Source organism: Pteropus medius, unplaced genomic scaffold (assembly GCF_902729225.1).
Source record: "Pteropus medius unplaced genomic scaffold, Ma_sr-lr_union100, whole genome shotgun sequence".
Taxonomy (NCBI): domain Eukaryota; kingdom Metazoa; phylum Chordata; class Mammalia; order Chiroptera; family Pteropodidae; genus Pteropus; species Pteropus medius.
Window position 1 is genome coordinate 4,497,500 of NW_024352787.1, and position 21,749 is coordinate 4,519,248.

The 21,749-nt window shown below is 29.7% G+C and overlaps 2 pseudogenes; one reads left to right on the top strand and one right to left on the bottom strand.

Annotated features, from left to right (window-relative positions):
• Window positions 1-1,603: 1,603 nt before the first annotated feature.
• Window positions 1,604-2,024, bottom strand: LOC120591434 (60S ribosomal protein L31-like; annotated as a pseudogene).
• Window positions 2,025-17,747: 15,723 nt separating this feature from the next.
• On the top strand, window positions 17,748-17,866 carry LOC120592103 (uncharacterized; annotated as a pseudogene).
• Window positions 17,867-21,749: the final 3,883 nt, after the last annotated feature.

Consider the following 21,749-nt stretch of genomic DNA (forward strand, 5'->3'; position numbering starts at 1 on the left):
AACTTACTTATTTAATAACTTATTTAATAACTTACTCTATTTTAAGAATGTTCACATATGTATTGTCATTTGATCTCACAACTTTGTAGGCAGGGAAGAAACTTTTGCTACAAATTTACCTCCAAACAAAGCAGAGGATGATATAAATTACACACTTTAAGTAAGTCAACAGTTACAAAGATATAGCATGCATAAAATAATATTAATTTATGTATTCATGTATTACATAGAGTAGTTCAAGATCTATGAGAGAAGTTTCACAAGTACAGACTAATGTTATTGCATATTGTGAAATCATTATTGAATAGAATATAAGTGATAAGTAGAAATTTAGATATCATTTCAGAATCCTTTAAAATAAATGAACTCAGTCACAAAGAAGTTAAGCAAATTTTTTTTTTAATGTAAGGGTGAAAATCTGTGAACTAATATTTACTGTGTTCCTACTTTTTTCTAAGTACTTCATGCAGGTCAGTTGATTGTTAATCTATACAATTAACCTCAGAATATTTCTTATATCTCTTTATTTTTCAAGCAAGAAACTAGACATAAGCAAAATTGAATAATATAGCCAAGGCAATACATTCATTAATGATGGAGCTGATTTCGATTTAAGCACACGTTCGTTGGCTTAGATTTGTGTCATCTTGCATCACTGCCTGAGTTGTGTCATAATGAAATATATTTATTGGTAGAAAATCCAGAATTAGAACTTTAGTCTCCTGAATAAGTCCAGGACTTATTAGTTATAATTACTGGCTGAGTACATATTGCAATATAGAAGGCATTTGTAGGTTATGAAGGATACAAACATAATGAAACATAAACATGTATATACATATTTTAATATATATGACTGTGATGGGTGAGAAAAGAGAACTATATAGTTAGTGCTATGGAAGAGACAAGATCATTACTCAGTTATGAGTGAACAACGAAGAGTTCAAGAAAATATGTTACTTGTTGTCTGTAAAATAAATCCCAATAAACACTAGCATAGTCAAAAATAGAGGTATAAAAGTACATATGTTTAGAGACAAGCCATGGCTAATAAGTCAGTGAACAGGCTCAACATCAAGAGATGAGCTTGGAGAAATGGAAAGGCAGCAGATTGTAAAGAGCATTGAATAACGTTGAAGTGTTTAGGCTTTTTTCTTAAAGTAATGAGGAGATATCATAAGTATGAAAAGGGATGCTCAAGTAGAGAAATGGCCTTATTCAATTATTAGAAGTATTATAAATATACTCAAAATTATATAGAGATATATCAAATGTAGAAAGTCTAATATTTTTAAATGCCAAGACTCATTAACTGAGTACTTAAAGGAAATCTTTGTTGTTGACTTTCTAATTAATTTTTTTAAAGTGAGAACTCATTTATTTTGTAAGGTTTGATTTTATAACCTCATTCTTTACTCATAAATTATATCTTTAGATACAGTCTGGAGCAAATCAATATTACCTAAAGTTAGGTGCCAAGATATTTTATTGTAAGAAGAAGGTAAGTTACTTAGTAATTTATAAAACTAAAGTAAAATATGAAATAGCTTCTTAAAGTATTTTTCCATTCATGTTTACATTTATTTTTTTAGCAGTTTTATAACTTTATTCAACAATCAGCAGTTAGTTCTCATCTACATTAACTGTTTGTAGATTTTTGAAAGTGGTGAGAGGCACATAAGTAAGCAATGTAGAGAGCATGTTTGGTGAATCTTCATCCTTGTTACATCTTCTGAACAACCAGACCTAGATACTCTATGTGATATTCCTTATTTCTTTGACCCAGACAGCTTTGTTGAGTCTGGTTCAATGCGTGCACCTGGAATTCCCATCTTCTTCATGGCAAATTTACAGATCTCCTAAAGTGCCCAAGGGTCACACTTCTTGAAACCCACTCCATGTATGTGGTTATGAATGTTGATGGTGTGTTCTCTGGTCACTGTCTCTTTGACGGCAGAACGGCACTTCTCGCCACTCTTCTTTGCAGAAGCCGTTCTGACAGGCTCAAGTTGGAAACGAAACATACATTTATTTTTGATTTATGAAACTTTTCAAGAAAAAATCATTTCGTAAAAAGGCTTGATTATTTTTTTATCTGTAAGGATTTTATTTTGCATATATATGGAGTCTATCTTAATATTTTATAAGTTTTATACCTCAGTTTATTTGTTTATATAGTTTCTCCACCCAGTTTGGACTCCTGAAAGTCCAGTAAAATGAGTAGATTTTGTGAAAATCACATAAATCTAATTAATTCAAGTAATATAGTATTTATATTTTTAAATTATTGAAATAATATTGAATATTTTAAGCATTCTCTACATAAAGATATTTAGATTTTAAATCTATTTTAATACAGAGTGGACACATAGATATAATTTGCTTTCAGGTCAATGAGTGAAAATTTCAATTTAAAATATATCAAGCCATAACTGACATATCACCTCAAAATACATGACTATTACCTATCAATATACATAATACTTCATTTTTAACTATCAAAAAAGTTTATTTGAAAAGTTTATTTGAAAGTTTATTTAAATAAACTGTTCTGAAATGATTTTTTTTCTACCTTTTCACTCCACTATTTTTTGGTGACCATTCAGACACCTTTCTTCTTTTTTCAATGATGTCTTCCTTTTCTTAAAGTTAATGTCGTGAGGGAATTACATTTTATTTATAAATTCTTCTCCTCACAGATATTACTTTTCAATCTTGCTATTATTGAAGGCTTTGTTTATGACTACTCTATCTAGCTATTAACGTTTATTTTGTGAAATATGGTAGACTTAAGGAATATAAAGATTAACAAATTTGTAGTCTTGTTTGTAGAGAGAGAACCAACACATGAACAGATCGTAAAAATCTGCTTGATAAGTGCTAATAAGGAGCTGAGAACACACAAATGACATTTAGTCTGATCATTTCACCAGTGGCAAATCACTTCTCCAAATTATTTACTAGCTTCAGAGACCTCAAACAATTGCACAATAATGTTTGGCACACATCACTTTCACTCTAACATTCTGTTTATAAATTTTCTAAAGGAAAAACCAAGACACATCTTAGGAGTTTCTATACGCAAAAGCTTCTTTCTATTCTGAAGCATAATTACCCATGATATATAAAGACTTCATCATGTGAGATGAATACTTTATTTTTATATATTTTAGAAGCCATCTCATTGTGGGCTATTTTATGTCTATGTCTGGAACACCTGTATGTCATCCTAACTATAATTTTCTATCTTCCTTCTCTTCATACTGTCATTTTCCCTTTATTCCTGTCAATCACTCACCAACTCCAACCCCCTTAATATCTTCTGGTCAAATCTTAGATGACCAGTGAAGGTCACACTACTTATATATAATTTACTTACTCCTCTCTTAATTTTTCTCTCTAAGGTACAATGTAGTAATTTTTCTTCAAGCTGTTTTCTCTCACTAGTTACATCACAAGTACCTCTACTCAGAAGATATCTTTCTGATTTGACACATATGCTTTTTAATATTTTTACATTATTCTCACTCTGAAAATTCTGGCCTGTTTACTTAAAAATGTAATTTTCTATATTCATGACCTTTTTACATTTATCTGATAATATCTGTAACACATATACCATTGACCTCAGTAAAACATATAAATGAAAATAAAAATCATATTTAATCAGTCAACAAACTAATGCCAGTTGTTGCAATTTTTTAGTTAATTTAATCCTTTATTTCTTCAAATACCAATATACTTATTTAAAAAATGAAATAAATTTTTACAGATATGTAGCCTGATTTTTCTTTAAAAAAAAATGTATTGTGAACTTTTCTCAATGTCACTAAATATTCTAAAATTTTATTTAAATTGTGGCATGGTATTCTATATATGGATGTCTTTAGCCAGTGTCTTATTGTTGGTGATTATATTGCTCCCAATAGTCCACAATTAGAAAACATGTTGTGATATGGTGACAGAAAGAAATGTGAGGTGAATACACAGTGTAAATATGTATATGCCTACTGTTAAAGTGTACAGCTGAAACTTATTGGATTTCATTAAGCAATGTCACCATAATAAACAAACAAGCAAATAAATAAATAAAATTTTTAAAAATGATGCTATGATCAACATTCTTGTGTAAAATCCTTGGGCCCATCAACAAATTCTTTGTGATGTATTTCCAGAGATAAAGTTAAATTGGTTAAATAACTCAGAACGTTTAAAATTAAAAGAAGAGAGGAATACGCAAAATAAACTGTTACCACTAATAGTAGACTATTAGCAATACTAATATAGGCAATTTTGGTTGAGCACTAATAATTTGGTATATACTTCCCAAACTCAATCTTATTTGGTAAGCACTCTTTCCTCATTTTCCAAATGAGGAGGTCAAAGATTTTAGAATCTATTTTACTTTAAAAGAACCAGAAATAATAATGTAATTATGGACAAAGCACAAAATATCAAACAGTGTTAAATGAGTAAAAGTTATTTTATTTTGACAAATAAGTAATACTCATCATTTATAAATATATAAAAATTTATATGAATATTTGTAAATATTTGTAAATCATGAAGATATATTTGCTAGATAACACAAGTATAAATTACATTAAAAAATAGTAGAAATCAAAAAGTACTCAGAATTGAAATTACAAAAGGACACATTAAGAGGCAACTCCAGAAAAAAGAATCAGATAAAGATTAAGAGAAAGGACAACTTTAATTATAATCAAAGAAATGCACTCAGCATATATTATTTCTTTTGTTAGACTGTCAAAGATTAATAGTAATTACAAGAACATTTTTGTTAAAATTAGAAGACTAATTTTAATTTTTTGTCTCTCTTGTTCCAAGTTCCATCAGCTTTTAAGAAAAGACATTTTTGAAAAGAATAAAGCCAAATATCAGAGAGCCTGAAAGGGGCCCAACAGAGAACATGATATTTCAACATATTTCTCAAAGAGAAAAGCAGAGTGAATATAAAGTGAGGTACTTCAAAATATTCAGAATAGAATTTGTTAAAGTGTCTGGTTTCAAAGTCAGTAGGCTAAAAACACAGGTACCCAGGAGGGGAGTAGTTAATTAAAATCTGTCTGTGGAAACACAATACCAAGTTTTTTCTTATACTTCCATATTATTGCCTTTCTCTGATATGTATGCAGGCTAAATTCAGATAGGATCTCATTTATCCCCATGCCTAAAAGAGAAAATCTAGTGCCTTCTTCCCTAAAGGTGCGGAAAGAAATACCAGTGGAGAGTTAAGATAGTGATGGCCTTATGTGGAAGAAAATCCGACTATTCTGATATTTAAAATTCAGCCTGAAATGCAGTTCTGTGATTATTCTACCTTTATTTTGTAGCTCTACCCTATTGATGCCTTTCAGACAACTCTTTTCACAGTTTGAATTACTAATCATTAGCCAATCTTCTCAAGAAAGATGTAGTAAAGGTGTGGGAGGGAAGGAGAAGATGAGCCTAAATATACATCTACAGAAAGAAAAAAAAAAAAACACTTTTAATATAGTATTACATTTGTATTTGAAAAATGTTAATGGATAACTGAAGTTTATAGACATATGACAATAGCTGAAATTTAAAAGAAAGCATTCAAAAACAAGGAAAATCTGAGAAGGCATCGTGGACAGAAAGAACTTAAATGTAATGTGGTATCCTGGACAGGATCCTGGAAAAAGAAAAAAATTAAGTATAAAAATTAAAGAAAACTGAATCAAGTAAGTATAGACTTTACTTAATAATAATATGTCAATCTTGGTCTATTACTTATGACAAATGCACTATTATAATGGAAGATGTTAATAATAAGGAATGCTTAATGTGAAATATATGGGAACCCTTCACATTAGTTTTACAATTTTTTTTCTGTAAATCTTAAACTATCTTAAAATAAAAGAAATGTTTAAGACAATAATAATAAATATTGAGAGTTAAAAAAACAAATGGAAAATATTAAAAATGATGCGTCTGGGTAAAAGATATATAAAATTTCTTTATTATTGCAACTTTTTAAATGCTTGAGATGATTTCAAAATAGAAAGTAAAAAGTGAAAAATGAGAAGCAAATAAGTAGGAAAACTCATCTCAGAAATATTCTGAGGCTATTCAGGAAGTAGACAATCTTTTAGTAGCAACAAGAACAAAAGCTCCAACTTGTTTACCTAAAATGTCATGAAGATACAACATCTAATGGGAGGTGGAGGGGACTTGGAAAGACATGTACTAGCTATCAAAATGAAATAACCAGCAAACAAGAAAGATTTCTCAAAACTTTAATAAAAATGACTGGAAAGTTTGAAAACAAATTAGATAAACCTTCTAAAACCTAGTCAAAAATATGAAAAATGTTGTGAAAACAAGATAAAGAGAATAAATATGAGACATCAAACATCTGATGTATTTATATTAGTTCCAGGCAGTGAAACAAATAAATGAAGAAAAGAATTTACCAGAAAAGTAATAATAAAATATTTCCTGGGTCTGAAAAGAGATTTTAATCTAGAGTCTCAGATGGTTCCTATGGTGACAAATGAATCAATGAATTCATGAATAAAGAGCCACCAAAAACTATGCACATTATCATGAAAGTTAAGAACATCAGTGAGAAATAGACAATCTTAAAAGATTCTAGAATGCATAAAACTAACTACATAAAAGTGACCAGTCACAGGTCATCAAAACTAATCAATAACCAGTTCTTTTAAAAACAATACTAAACTCTTCAACAAGAGTATGGAAAGCTCATCATTATGAGGCATAATCTTTATATTCTTGCTGTGAAAAAAGAAACTCAATAACCATAAAATAACATAAAACAAATCTTAAAGTAACAAATGCAAAAACAAAAAAAAACAAAAAAACAAACCAAAAAAACAAACCTGGCGATTTCTCAAGATGGCAAAGTAACAACATTTGAGATTTCTTTTAACTTTTGTTTTGTTTGAACAGTATGTAAAGAGTCTCTCTGTTTCACCTTTCCCACTGGACTTCCTGTCTCACCTCGGCTATTTAATCGACTGAGTTATGGCTCTTATTCCAGTATAGCTAGTATAAGAACTAGAGAATATTGACCACTATTTCTTGTCTGCTGTTTGCAAATATAGATCAAGCAGGTGGAATAAAATGAGAAATGTTTACTATGCCTTTGTATTTGCATTACCATTCCCCAGCCTCATATAATCATACTGCTACAACTGTATGTATAATCAAAGATTCACACTTTTCTCCATGAAATCTGGAACAAATTTCCCTAATATTAATTCATTTGCATCTTGACTATCATGATAAAATCTTTAGCTTTGTCACTGATACCTTTCATGTACAGAGATCATTTGCAAAATTATTTCTCTTTCTGAAATATCATACTTAAATTCATAAATATTGTTTAATTATCAGAAATCATACTTTATATCAAAATAATTATGTTATTTATTTTCTGTCTCTATATGGAATGTACCAGGATTACATCTTTCATATTTTGAAGACTTACAAGAATGCTTAATTTTCAAAAAATACTTTTATTTTGGAATATAATACCTTTTATCTCTTAGCAAGATTTTGTATTTCTTTGGATTTTTCTCAGATCTACTATGTAGGCCTACTAAGTATCAAAAGCTGCCTACTTCTGTTCTATTTTAACTAGTGGCAGAATTTATATGGTATGAACTCTGCCTAGTGGACCCATCTGGTTCTTTAAAAATATGGCATGACATATTAAATTCTAGGGATAGAATCAGGTGTCATGAATTATATTTCCAGATGCTCAATGATGATTATTTATGACTTTCCGAAAATTAATCCACTGGTAAATTAACCTAAAGTTATTTCATGGCCTGAGGATTAATAATGAGTTAATTATCAACAAAATATTTAAACATATTTTTTAAATGTAAGATGTATTAAATAACTTCATGTTTATAACCATTCATCTATTCAGTAATGTATGATCATATAATAGTTTATGTGAACTTTTATTTTTGCTAATTAATTAAGAATAATAATTAAAACTTAGAAATCAGATTTCCCAATTGTTTTAGATAAGAAATAGAAACTGATATAAAATTTTTGCAAAGCAACTGGGACTTTTTCCTAATTTAATTAATGTGCCTGGATTTCATCTCTATTTTATCCAGCAGGCAAAGAGAATATAGAATTATCTTTGGTTCCACAAGAAGGACCCTTCTTTCTATTGCAAACAAATTTCAGGCACCAGTGAGTGAAAAAAAATACAAAAACAAAAAAGATTCAGAAGAAAACAAATATATTAATATTTTTTACTTGCTTTTCTGTTAAAGAAATAATAATGCAAACTGCACAAAGTCACCTCCAAATGAACACAAACATACAACCACTGCTCTGGATTGAGGACGATTTTTTTTCTCCCTCTGGGATCAGAGTATGAAAATGGTTGTAGATGTCAAGAAATAGTATAATGGAAATGAAGTGATTACTCATTTAAGCCAAATAGAAAACTGTGTCTAATTGTCTGAATGCTCCATTGACTTCAAATAGTCTGCAGTCCCAGACTCCTGATACCTTTAATGCCTTCACAAGGAGCTTAACTGGCTTTCTGCAGTAGTGAATAGCCATGGGAATTCAAACAGGGTTGCTGTTGATTCTGTGTCTCTGTGTCTTCTCAGTGCTAATTTTGTTTTTTTAAGCAACAGATATTGAAATCTCTTGGTTAATGGTTTTCTTGGTTTCTTAGAGATTGTGAGAGAAAACAAAAGCTTCGGAATAATAATATCAAAGAAAGATTACACTATGCTTTTTTGTTATTTTACATCTAAGCGAAATATGCTCGCATTATTTTTGGTCTCAATGATCTGATGGCTATTGCCAGCACTTTAGTATTTATTCAATTATTCAAAAAGATTTTCTTTTGTGCAGTCTTTTCCAACTTTATAACGGAGTTAGACTTTTTGCTACTTAATATATTTCATGAGGTATTTCGATTTCAGCATTTTTTCTTTGATGTTTAAATTGACTAAAGTGAAAAATTAGACACATCCTGTGATTAATATAGCAAAAGAAAGCAGTTTAAATAATGGAGTTTCCTAGAGAAAATTGGGTATTGTTTTGACTAACCATAGAGACATTTTTGCTCAGCAACAACCAAAAATATTCAATCAAAAATTTATAAAATCTAAATTGAAATTGTTTAAGTTGTATAAAATTTTCTTATGATATTGTGGAAATCTAGAACCAGGAAATGATAATTCCTTTACCATTAATATGATATCTTATACTTTTTATACATATATTTAGACTGTAAAACAAACTAGAATAATAAAATAATAAATCTGGGCTCAATTTTTACAATATATATAAACTCTGTTTCTTATTAAGACATCATTTATTTGGCTTCAAAAAAATTCTTTATATAAAAATTAATGAAAAGAAAAGCAAGATAGCAATGAAAAGCCTCGCTCAGACAATATCAAATTATACATGCCATGATATATGTTTGAAAGTAATTTATGAAAATTATATTTTCAGTTCTAAAAATTAATGACATCAGAGTTTGCTACTGGCTGAAATGAAGAAACCTATTAATGGTCTTTAACAATTTTTTGCAAATCAATATCAGAATCAGATGTCATTACATGGAATGATTGATTTAGTGAAACAGATATTGCCAACAATGGAGGTAAATAGAAGCTAAATATAAGAGGAACATCAAAATTTATGACTTTTGATTACAAGCCAAAAAAGTACCAATGGAATTTCATTTGTCAGAGTCTTGGGGAAAAGTAAACTGATCAGAATGAAAAGGCTCATATAGAAATAAAGTTAAATACACACACACATACCCATTTTTTGAAAAAAATAGTTTTGCTATTTCTAGTTTGCATTGAGTGGAATTAACTAACAATTGAGATTAGTTCTGAAACATTCCAAGGGAGATCAATGATATGTCTAGATTTCCATAAGAAATGTTCCCCTACTACATCCTTACCTGAATCCCTGAGCAAGTAGGTCCCTTTATCCAATAAAATAATTGCTAGTATTCCAGAGCCTCATTAGAGAGGAAATCCAGAATTAGCATTTTAACAGGAAGCTGTTTGAGAGAAATGCTATGTAGATAATATAATCTGTGTGAGAGATAAACATTTACTTCTCTACGTGGTCTTGGAGTTCTGTCTATGAGTTCATCTGTCTGTTAGGAGTTATCCACTATATTAACTTAACCCTTATAAAGTATTCTATATTTTTTATGTTTCTTTTATTATATTTTAATGTTATTACATTTTTTATTAAAGTATGCATACATACAGAAAAGCAAATGGATACGTATGCACAGTTAGATGGATTTTCATGTTATGGACAGCAAGACCAATAAGAATTTTACCAGAGTTGCCTAAAAATAATTGTCTTCTTTTTTCAAGGATATTTTTCCTGAGTCAGGGTTTTTGGTTATTTCTTTTAGTGCTATAAAAAACTCAATCCATTGTTCTCTGATTTTTGTGATTTCTATTGAGAAGTAGCCTGTCAATCTTATGCTTGCTCATTTGAAAAAATTAGGTCTTTTATTCTCATTATTTTTTATACTTTTTCTTCCATTTACATATCTTCTAGTAATTTTCATTGCTCCCTGTCTTCTGTGTCTAATCTTCTGTTAACATGTCCTAAAAGGTTCTTAATTTCAAGTGTTTTAGTTTTCAGTTTCAGAGTCTCCATATACTTTCCCTTTATACATTTTAATTAATTCCTGAAATTCTTTATATTTTTATCAACTTCGTCCATCCCCTGTATCCGTTTTTTTGAAAAAAAATTATCATAGTTATTTCAAAAACTTAGTCAGCTGACTTCAATTTCTGGCTCACCTATAGGTTTGTTTCTTTGCTTCATTTTTCATTCTCTCTCTCCCTCTTACCTTTCAGTTCTATCATTTGGTGCAACTAGCAATTTTACTGAATGCCAGATATCAATTTGGCATATAAAATTTTTGAAGCCTTCAGGTAATATAATCGTCCTCTAGGCCAGGGCTTGGCAAACTATAGCTCACGGGCCAAATCTGGCTAGTTTCCTGTTTTTATAAATAACGTATTATTGGAACATAACCACACTCATTCATCTACATATTGTCTATGACTGTATTCACAATAAATTGGCATAGCTAAGAAGCTTCAGGAAGACACTTTATGGCCCACTAAACCAAAAATATTTACTACATGGCCCTTTACAGAAAGAAAAGGCCGCTCTCAGCAGATACAGTAGTTTCAGATCATTTTAATCTAATCAGAAATTTGCTCTAACACAGCTGTGTTGTAGTCTTGGAAAGACCAACTCTATCTATGATCTCGCTCGTCCCTTAGGGTTTTAAATAAGGTCATAGTGGGTTCCCTGAGGCCCTTATTCATAAAAAAATCATATTCTTGTCTCAGAAAACTAACAAAACACTCTGCTTTTTTTTCTGTGGGCTTTCGACATAAGTATTTAGTCTCATCCTCATAGAATCCTAGTATTCAGCAAATGTACTTAGAGAAAAAATCAGCTATGTTTGTGACCCTCAGATTTCTGCAATAATATTGACCATTCTATTTTTCTCTCAGCAGTTGTCTTCTATGGGCACATAACTGAACAGTCAATCTTCTGTAATCACCCAGAATTAGAAAATTGCTCCATAGTAAATTTGATGGCCGAAGGTTAGCTCACTTCTAAAAGGTTCTTTTCTCTCAGCAGTCTTAGTTGCTCTAGATTTTGTTTCAGCAACTCTCATTGCATTCTTATAGTTTTTTTCTCTATTATTCTGCTTTTCTAATTGATGAGGAAGGAGAACTAGTCTACTACCAGCTATTCTATATCAGCCAGTGAAAAGCCTGCATTTAATTTTTATCAAATGTTGCTATATATAACAGCCATGTGAAATTGGTTTTGTATATTGCTTTCCTTCCCCCATACCCCTTTTGGACCTGGTTTTCAATTTCTAAATGTTCATCTTATTATATATGTTTTACTTTGTAAGCCACCTCACATGTTTCTTAGAAATTGAACAGCAATAAATGAATTTAATGATTAATAGGAAAGCATTAGAAATTTCTGTTCTTTCCATTTAAACGTATTTAAATGCAATATATTTAAATAGAAAGTGAAATGCTGTCCAGTAACAGTATTTATATTGGCTCTTTCACAGCCTCTTTCAAAAGAGTCTGACAAAGAAACAGAAACAAGTGATTTCTTATAAACATAGCCCATCAGGAACTTCCTTTGACCTAGAGAACAGAAATCACCTTACCATTCAGTATACCTAGTTATTGTTCAAATTCATTAATATTTCTGTATTCTGTACCATAATATAGTTGTCACTTGATTATCCTTAGTCATAAAATTTTCAATTTCAACTTATTCACAGGCAAGATATCCTTAATACTACTATTGTTTCAGTCCTGATTTTATTATGGTTGGTTTTTAGCATTAAATAAGATTAAGTATGAACATTTCCTTGTCTATCTTAAGGATTGCTTCTTGATGAATGCTCAACAAAGCCTGGACTGTTTCTTCTTATGCTTTCCTCAAAATTATCCCATGTTCTGATACCGTCCTTTCTAACTCCGTTTCGCTCATTTTTCTAATTTTTGAAGTTATTAGATATTATTTTATATAAATATTTGATTACAATAATACAGTATGAGGGGACTAAAATTTATCAAGAAACTAATATGGCTTAGTTACTGTGCTAGTTATATATACATATTATTTTCATTTGAATTCTCTATATTACTCGTATTTAATACATGAGAAAACTAAGCTGAAGAAAAGTTTAATGAATCTCTTTAGATTACTCTCCAAGTTATCATTACCAGACCTCGAAAGTTAACAATAATTATTTAATATGCATAAATACCCAATGGTCATTGCCTGAATTTTCTTATACCAGGGATTCTAATGTATTCTATATATCATAATTGATTAATAGATTCCTCAAGTTTGTTTCAGCTTTTTTTTATTGCTGCATACCAAAACTTCTAAAATTTAGTGGCTTAAAACAAAAACACTATTTTTCTTTTAAGCATCTGTGGGTTGAAAAGAATAAACACATAATTTTCTCTTCTGCATCTGTGAATTGACTTAGTCTTGCTTCTGCAGTTCTCACTTGGCGTTTCCTTCGAGGATACAGTAAATAGTGGTTGGGCTGGAGTAGAAGTATATCAGAGCCAATATTTGTAGGTTTAAGAGAGACAATATAAACATCTAATTAAAATGTTAAAATCTTCACAGACGACTTAAATAAGTCATGGTCTTTCATACTCTCTCTCTTTGTATTCATATATTTATATATTCACAGATTTATTTCAATCAAAATTAATATATTTAAAGAATATAATGAGGTCAACGTAAGGAGCAAACCCATAATTTCTTAATACTATTCTTCCACCTTATAGAGAAAGACGGCACTTTATTATTGTCCATCTTCAAGATGAACAGAACAAGGCAAATCCTCCTAAAGGGAGATTTTAGAAACTGCTAAATAAATAATTTTCAAACTAGTGATAAGAGTTTGGAAGCCCTGAGAGTAGAGAGATAATATTATGCATTTATTTTATTGTTACCTTAATATGGGATAAAGCTGTTAAAGTGTGAGATAAGACTAATTCTGGAGGTTTTTCTTTCCATTTAGTTTTTTGAAAAGTATTATATTGGATGGTAGAGAATTTTATTACAAGATACTTTGACTTTCTTCTAAACTCGGATCTATTACAAAGTAGTTCTTTGAGAACAAATTTTTAAAGAGGAGAGGAAAAAGTTAATAATATGAAACTCAACTAAAAATGTATAAAAATTACTTTTTTATTGACGGTCAATACCAAAAAATTGCAAATTGAGTTAATGTTATTTGCTTACATAAGAGAATGTTAAATAACTACCTGAAAATAGGGGAGATTATTGATTAGTGATGTTTCTCATTGGCTTAAGGTCAAGGAATGGCAGCTCACGTGCCATTTATTCACCATTCTTTGTTTATAAATTCTAAGAACTATTTGATGGATTCTGTGTTTTAAAAAGTACAAGATAGTGACTTAGAGTATATTATATGAATTAAACAGACCTGGATTGTAATACCTCATCATTAGTAGCTGAGTGAACCTGAGAAGATTACCTCTGAAACTTGGATTATTCACCCATAAAATGGGAGAAATTAAAACTGTCTCAAAGGACTGTTGATGGTGGTAAATGAGACAAAAAATGTAAAACACTTAGCACAGTAAATGACATATAGGAAGTATTCAATAAATAATACTTCTTATTGCTTGTCCACAGTGCAATTCGAAAACCTTGAAACAGCCCTCATATAGAGTGTTCTCTAAAATGATTTATAGAGAAAATATTTAAATGAAAATATGTGTTTGCTATTTTAAAAGACTAAAACACACTTAATATGACAATAATATCAATTTAAAGTAGGGAAATGTGGTCTTGTAATGGGAGATGAAGGGAAAAATTCAGAAACATTAAGGAACGTAAAATTACTAACCTAGTAGCTTGAGCTTTTATTGATTGCTTTCTATGCTAAGAACTTTCTTCCATTTTTATAATTGTGGTTCTAATATAGAATCTTGACCAAATGTAGTGCAAATATTTTTTTATTCTTAATCTCTTTGTTTTTGTTTGGATTTAGAGTAGAGCTCAATATTTAAACTGATTTATGTGTGATTTAGCAAAGAGTACACAAAATCCCCAAACAGATTAAAAACATATTGTCATCAGACTCATGTTAGAACATTCTTTTAACAAATTTTTTTTTTATAGCTGAGGCTTAATGAACTCTTCCAAGGAAGAAGTTTCTCTGCTTTAATCAGGAGAGAAAATGTTCTTCTATAAAAGTATCTTACTCCAATGACAGAAGAATAGTACTTAGAGACCAATATAGTTATAACCTAGAAAAAGAACAGTTTGGTGTACAATTCCGTTCGCATCTATCAGAATGAATGCATATTTAATAATTTTTTTAGTATTGTATAGAGAAGTAAAAATGCTAGCTAAGAGAGTGATAATGAATGAAATCTTATTATCTTTAGGTCATTGCCTTGTCAAATAATACATTCTAAGATAGATATCCTTAAATTGATATTTATTAATTAGCTAGAGTGTGCTAAGAATCAGTCCATTATACATTCTAAGTAATATTTCTTTTTCATTTTTTTAAGTATTAATTTTAACCTTATAATAAAATGTTATTTCCTGATAAAACTGTGTTGGAGTGAGCCCTGAAGGATTGTTAACCTTTAATCATAAAAATATTTTATCGTAATTCTGAAAAGCGTATTTAAAATTTTTTCCATTTTATCTATCAATAAGGAAATTGGTTAAAAGATAAAAGGGTTTTTAAAATAATGCATATTTGTAGTCTAATATAAGTGAGTTATGTCATGATGATAAAATTTACTTAACTAGCTTTATTACATTAAGATGCATGATACTCAGTTCAATCAAAATGAAAGTACAAGTTTATAGAATTTTACAAAAAAATATTGTTTTATAATAGCTTAAGATATAGAATTTTAATTTTCTTCATGTTTTCTCATTTTAAAATAAAATGCACTTTTAAATATTCTTTTTTTTTTGCACGAAGTATAAATTTGAAAACAAGGTCCTCATTTGTATATATGTATATACATATGTATGTGAATATATATGTATAAAATATTTTTTTCCTTTCACTATTTCTTTGCAAATCTACTATATTTGTTAAGTAAAGGAATGGTTTAGTTATAGTTTTTTCTGTCTTTTATCATTACATCAAAAATAGGCATTAGGAAAAATAAACTGATAAATTTAGATTTTGGTTATTGTTAAAATTTAAGATGAAAGGTGTTTTGGCAATGTATACCAAGAAATTTTCACTACCATTCAGAATATATTAAAAATAGTAAAATAAAAGTCATTTAATATTCATTCTGTAAATATAACTTCCTTTTCCAGATCATGAAGAATTTTTGCTAAAGAATTCAAGTGCCTTTAATTCTTTTTTCTTTTTAAAATATTTGGTGAGAAACATTCCTTAAATAATTTAATATACGTAATTAATACTTTCTAAATATGACTATTCAAATGTTCTGTTGTTGCCATGATATTCCTGTAAAAATATTTTCACATCATTAAATTTCCTAAATTTAATATCACAGTTGAATAGTAATGCATAATTGGGTTAATTCAAAAACTAATTCTATTTAAAAGCAACTTCTTGTAATAACAAAAGGGAGTTCTCCTTTGGAAAGTCTACTAAGATAATTAATTTTTTTTCTTCCATGTAGATTTTAGTATTGTATTTGGGCAATCTATAAATTCAATGGCTCAAACCTTTTAATATATCCTAAGCAGGCTTTTCCTTTACTGAAATTTTTGTCTATCATAAGATCCAGAAGCCTAAATTTATGTTAATTTATATTAACATATATTTGAGTTTCAAACCTTACAAATATCTGACTTCTCTTCTGTGGTAAAGCAAGAAATTTTGACTCTAAAAAGGTGACTTAAATCAGGTTCAAAACTGATTATGGCACATAAATGCCATCTCAAATTTTTATCATTAAAGGAAAACATTTAATTTTACTAGTGAAATGCAGAAGAGTGCATTATTGCAGGAAGTATGCCTTTTAATTTAAAATATTTCATTTATAGTTTTTCTAGAAAATAATGTAATTATTAAAAGATAAGTAAAAATGATCTATCTATCTTCTATTTATCTATCATCAATCTATCATCTATCTGTCTGTCCATCTACCTACCTGCCTACCTAACTATCTACCTTTTTATCTATCCATCTATTCATCCATCCATCTATCCATCTACCTGTTTATTATCTATCTGTCTACTTATAAGCTGCCTCATCTCAAATTTATTAAAACTTTATTTGGCAATTTACTCACAAAGTTGTTTTAATGTTTATGTCTAGCATTATAGTTTATAATTTACCTATTTAGTAAGGCCTTATAAACTTTTATCGCAGGCATTTCATTTGTAAATGTCATAGAGAACCAAGTTTGCTCTTGAAAATTGGAAATAAATGTGTGGAAATACAATATACAAAACTGGTGTTCTGGACAATAGGACTAGTATATGTATAATATGAAAGAGTGACTTCTTACTAGTGGATTAACAACTCTTACTAGTGTCTAAGAGACGTTGTGAGACAGTGGAAATGGACTCTGAGTTCTAATTATGATCTTAATCATATTTGTGGCTTTAATAAAGTCATATACTCTTTTTTGGATCTCAGTGTTACCACCTGATGAGCAGTGCTAATCCAGGTAGCATAGAACTATAAGAATCTGTATATTTTTGCACAAAGAAAGGGACACATAAATACAGTGTTGAATGTACATGATCATGAACACATTTACACTGTTATTTTGTTTTCATTTGTCAACTTCTTTGCTAAACTTATGAATAACTCACCTCTTGGTCTAAGGTCTGTATTTGCTAAATACAAGCCACTGACACATGGATTTTCATTTGTTGGCCAGCTTGCCCTACTGCTGACTGTCAATAATGATGTTTCCTAAGAGTTCACAATTATTGAGTTGCCTAAATGTTTGCTTCAAACATTTAGGCAACTCATGCCTTATGCCAACTAAAAGAAAGTGAAATGTTGGCAAGTGTACAAAATATCAATCAGGAAAGTGATCATTGAAAATGCTGAAAAGTGGGACTTGGTTCCATAGTATAGCAGTTAGCACATCTGCTTTACACGCAGAAGGTCCTGGGTTCACTCCCCAGTGGAGCCACAGTCCATGGTCTATGGCCATGCCACCCTGAACAAGCTTGATCCCATCTGATCTTGGAAGTTAAGCAGGGTTGGGTCTGGTTAGTACTAGAATGGCAGACCACCTAGGAAGACTAGATGCTGTAGGCATAAATAATAACAAATAATAATTTTAAAAATGCTGAAAGGTGGCAATTGAAATAAGATGTCAATGCCCCAGACGAAAAAAGACCTGACAGTCAATGCAATGTGGTTTAACATATGGTGGCACTTGGAAGTACAAATTGTCCCTCTAATAAAGAATGAAATGATGTGTAGATCTAAAAGCAGAGAATTTCAAGAGAGATAATATCACACATTAAACTCAAAATAAGTTTGGCTTAATTCTATGGCTTTCCTACAAAGTCTTGTCTTTGTGTAAATTATTTTATATTTTTAACATCTTACATAAAAAAATTTGTTTATTTAATGAATAAAAAGAAAGAATAAACAAGTATGTCACTTAGACAGAAGGCTATGTTAGAGTACCTCAAACAGTAAAATCCAGGTAATCTGATTTTAATATGGCAAGAATTGCATATGATTAATTTGCTAGGCAATTCAAATTAAAGAATAGCACTTCACAAATTATTAACTAGTCATACAGTTTACAAAACATATTGGTTAAACATAAAATGCTAGTAGTGATGTAATTCTTCAAGGCAATACATTTAAAAGAAATTTTGAGCAAGAATCTAAATGGAGACTGAGAATAAATACACTGGTAAAATAATTTAGTTCAGATTGAAAAAGAGTTGAGATGCACCCAAAAATGTGAAAAAGGAAAAAGAAATAAATTAAATTGAATAAGACTCAGAAAGGATAAAATTAATAAATTGGACTGGAGATTAAGAAAATATTTTTAGAAATTCATGGGTAAATACTTCCATAGCTTAGTAGGTATATATAAATTTTATATCAGAAGCTCATTATATATATGCTTTAGAATGATGGATACCTCATAAAATGTGTATTTAGTCCTGCTCAAATAACATCTATATTATTTTTAGAAACATACTTCAAATAATTTTATGAGTAGATTTGTTCACCAAATTGGTAATGCCTGATTTACTTTGATTTAGGGGTAGATTAAATTAAAACAGATAAGCAGGACTCCTTATAGAATATTATCTTATCCAGACTAGCTCAATATGCTGCATTATATATATTACTCAAAATTGAAGTCAGCATATTTGCAAAACTTCAAATTGAATTTTCTGATTTATATTGCTTGCTGCATTGATAGAATTTAGCTTTGGGCATTTCTCTGGTAATTTTCTTCACTGTTTGTCTTTTAATGAGTACTACAAAACAATTCACATTAATTAGAGTCATTTTTATTTATTGTACCATTTATCAACTCTACTACTTGTTTGACCCAAACTGGATTCTTGTGAAACATGATTATTATTATTACTACCAGGACTTCCACTTCCAACATAGTCTTACCGTTACATTGGTAAACACACTCCTGAAGTAAAAAACAGCATCATCATCATTGGAAACAAGCAATGAAGCATAACAAATCCCACCCTAGGGTTCTTGGAAACACTACCAACTTCCATACTCTTATTCCAGAGCCATACTATTCAAGAAAGTAGAACAGAAGAAGGAGCTGTATTAAAGAAACATATAAATATCACACATGCAAGACATGATGAACTGAAAAAAATAACTTTCAGGCCATACAAACTTTAACGTGAGACCAAGACACGATATTAGAGATGTAAACAGGTTAGGTTTAAATGTCCTCTTCTGTACATTGTTCTGTTTATGTTTATTACAACATATATTTCCATACAAAAGGAATACTATTTTGTAATACTTGGGAGAATATTAAAAAGAGTACATAGGAGAGTACAATCCCATCAATTGCTATTAGGTCATTGTTTTCCTTTGAATATTAATCTCTGGGTCTATGTGTGTGATGAATTTATTTATTTCATATGTATAATTTGTAGTTCTTCATTTCACTTTGGTATAGACACTTTTGAAGACATAACATATCACTTTAAAAAGATGGGTTTTAAAGCTTTCTAATACCCTATTGAGCTTATCATGGCTACTTTTGCATTATGACGTAGTATGGCCTAAAGTTTATCGTGACATTTTGACTAGTAATACACATCATTTGCAGAATGTACATCTATTTAATTACTAGCTTTACTAAACATTTTATTTTGCTATTATTTATATTGATGGAAATTAAGGATTTGTGTTGCATTTATTTTTTATTTTAATTGAGAAGCTAGAATTTTTATTTATTCTTTTAAAACATATGCATTAATAGTTACTTATTTGCCGTATTTGTCACAATATTTTCTTTTTATCTGTTACTTTTTTCTTTGTACTGTAGTATAAAATTTTTTTATTTTATCAACATAATAAATATTATCTTTTGTGATTCTTCTAATTTAACATTTAACATTTCTACATATTTTTTTACATTAATTTTATTATTCAAATCATCTGTTTATTTTTATTGGGGTCAATATGACCAATGAAACCAGGAAGAAACTCATCAAAGTCATAGAACAAGTGTGTTTTTCTTAGTTTAATCATTGTTATTCTAACAGCATTCTTGTTTATACATTTGGTGCCATCCTATTTATTACATAAACATGCATAAGTGATTACTCATTGTAGATTGGACATTTTGTCAATTTGAACTAACCCTATTTGTCTTGGTTGAAGATTTTCCCTTAAATCCTTCTTTGTCTGCAATTAATTTGCCACGTGTGCACATTTTTGCGTTCTTTGACCACATCATTGTCCACCTTTGTTTAAAAGTTTCACGTCAAATTTTGTTTTAGTTGTGTCTCTTCTAAGCAGAATTTATTTGGGTTTAATATCTTTAATTAATATAAGCATCAAAGGAGAGTTAAATCAGTTTACAATTGTTTTCTGAAATGTGCATTTGATTTTCTACTGTATTTGGTCATATTGGTTATTTTACATCTCTTAGATGTTTGTTTCCTTTTTATTATGATATGAGATTTTTCGGTCTACTACTGATTGTAGAAAGAGAGATGCCGGTGAGGTCAGATCAACATTACTGTGGCTGTCTCAAAGAGCAACAAAGGAGAGCAGCTGGTATTATTTATTTATTTTCTTTGTTTTGCCTTTTTTTGTATTGTAAAATAGCAGATATTATAGTTTTCATTTTGAGGACAGACAGTAGGAATGTGTTTTCTGCCTCGTTTTTTTTTTTTTTTTTTTTTGTATTTCAGACGATATGTGTTTTTATTTATTTATTTATTTTACGCTTAGGTTCACAGTCAATATCATCTGCCTTGTATCTTGACAGTGGAACTGCTGTATTTCTAACAACTAAAAATGAAGTGGGATTCTAATCTTGTTTCTCAATGGTCGCATTACATTTGTAGGTGAAAATGCCTCCTTTATTCTGTAAAAAGCATTATTATAGATTCTGGGTGATGTAGTAATGTGAGCCTTCATCACTCTGTTTTTCTATAGCCCTTTAGGATATACAGCAGTTATTTCAATCCTTTTTCCCTATCTTCATAATACTAAACCTTACATGTAGTCCCTAACTTCTAGGAGATACACTTGGTATTAACATCATAGAAATAACTCGAAATAATCAAATTAATCCCCAAGTTTCTCAAATTTCCGTTATGAACACTTCAGAATTATCTTGTCCTTCTTAGTAAACATCTCTGCCCTGTCCTAGACATTTCTATTTCATTCTGGACCACAGAGTCTTTGGCCTTCCCAGGGACCTTACACCCCAATCACACTCTGCCTCTCTGATATTTCCAAAGTCTTCTGCTTTGTTCACTCCATTTTATTAGCTTTTATATTTTAATAAGTTTTCTCATTTATAAAACAAAAAAATTAAAAATAAAACAAACCTTAACTTCACAACACCCCCTCCAACTTTCGCCTTAAATTATTCTTCGCTTTCACGTCCAAACTTCTTGTTTACACTAAATGAGTTGCTTATCTTGACAACCTTACTCACTCACTCCTC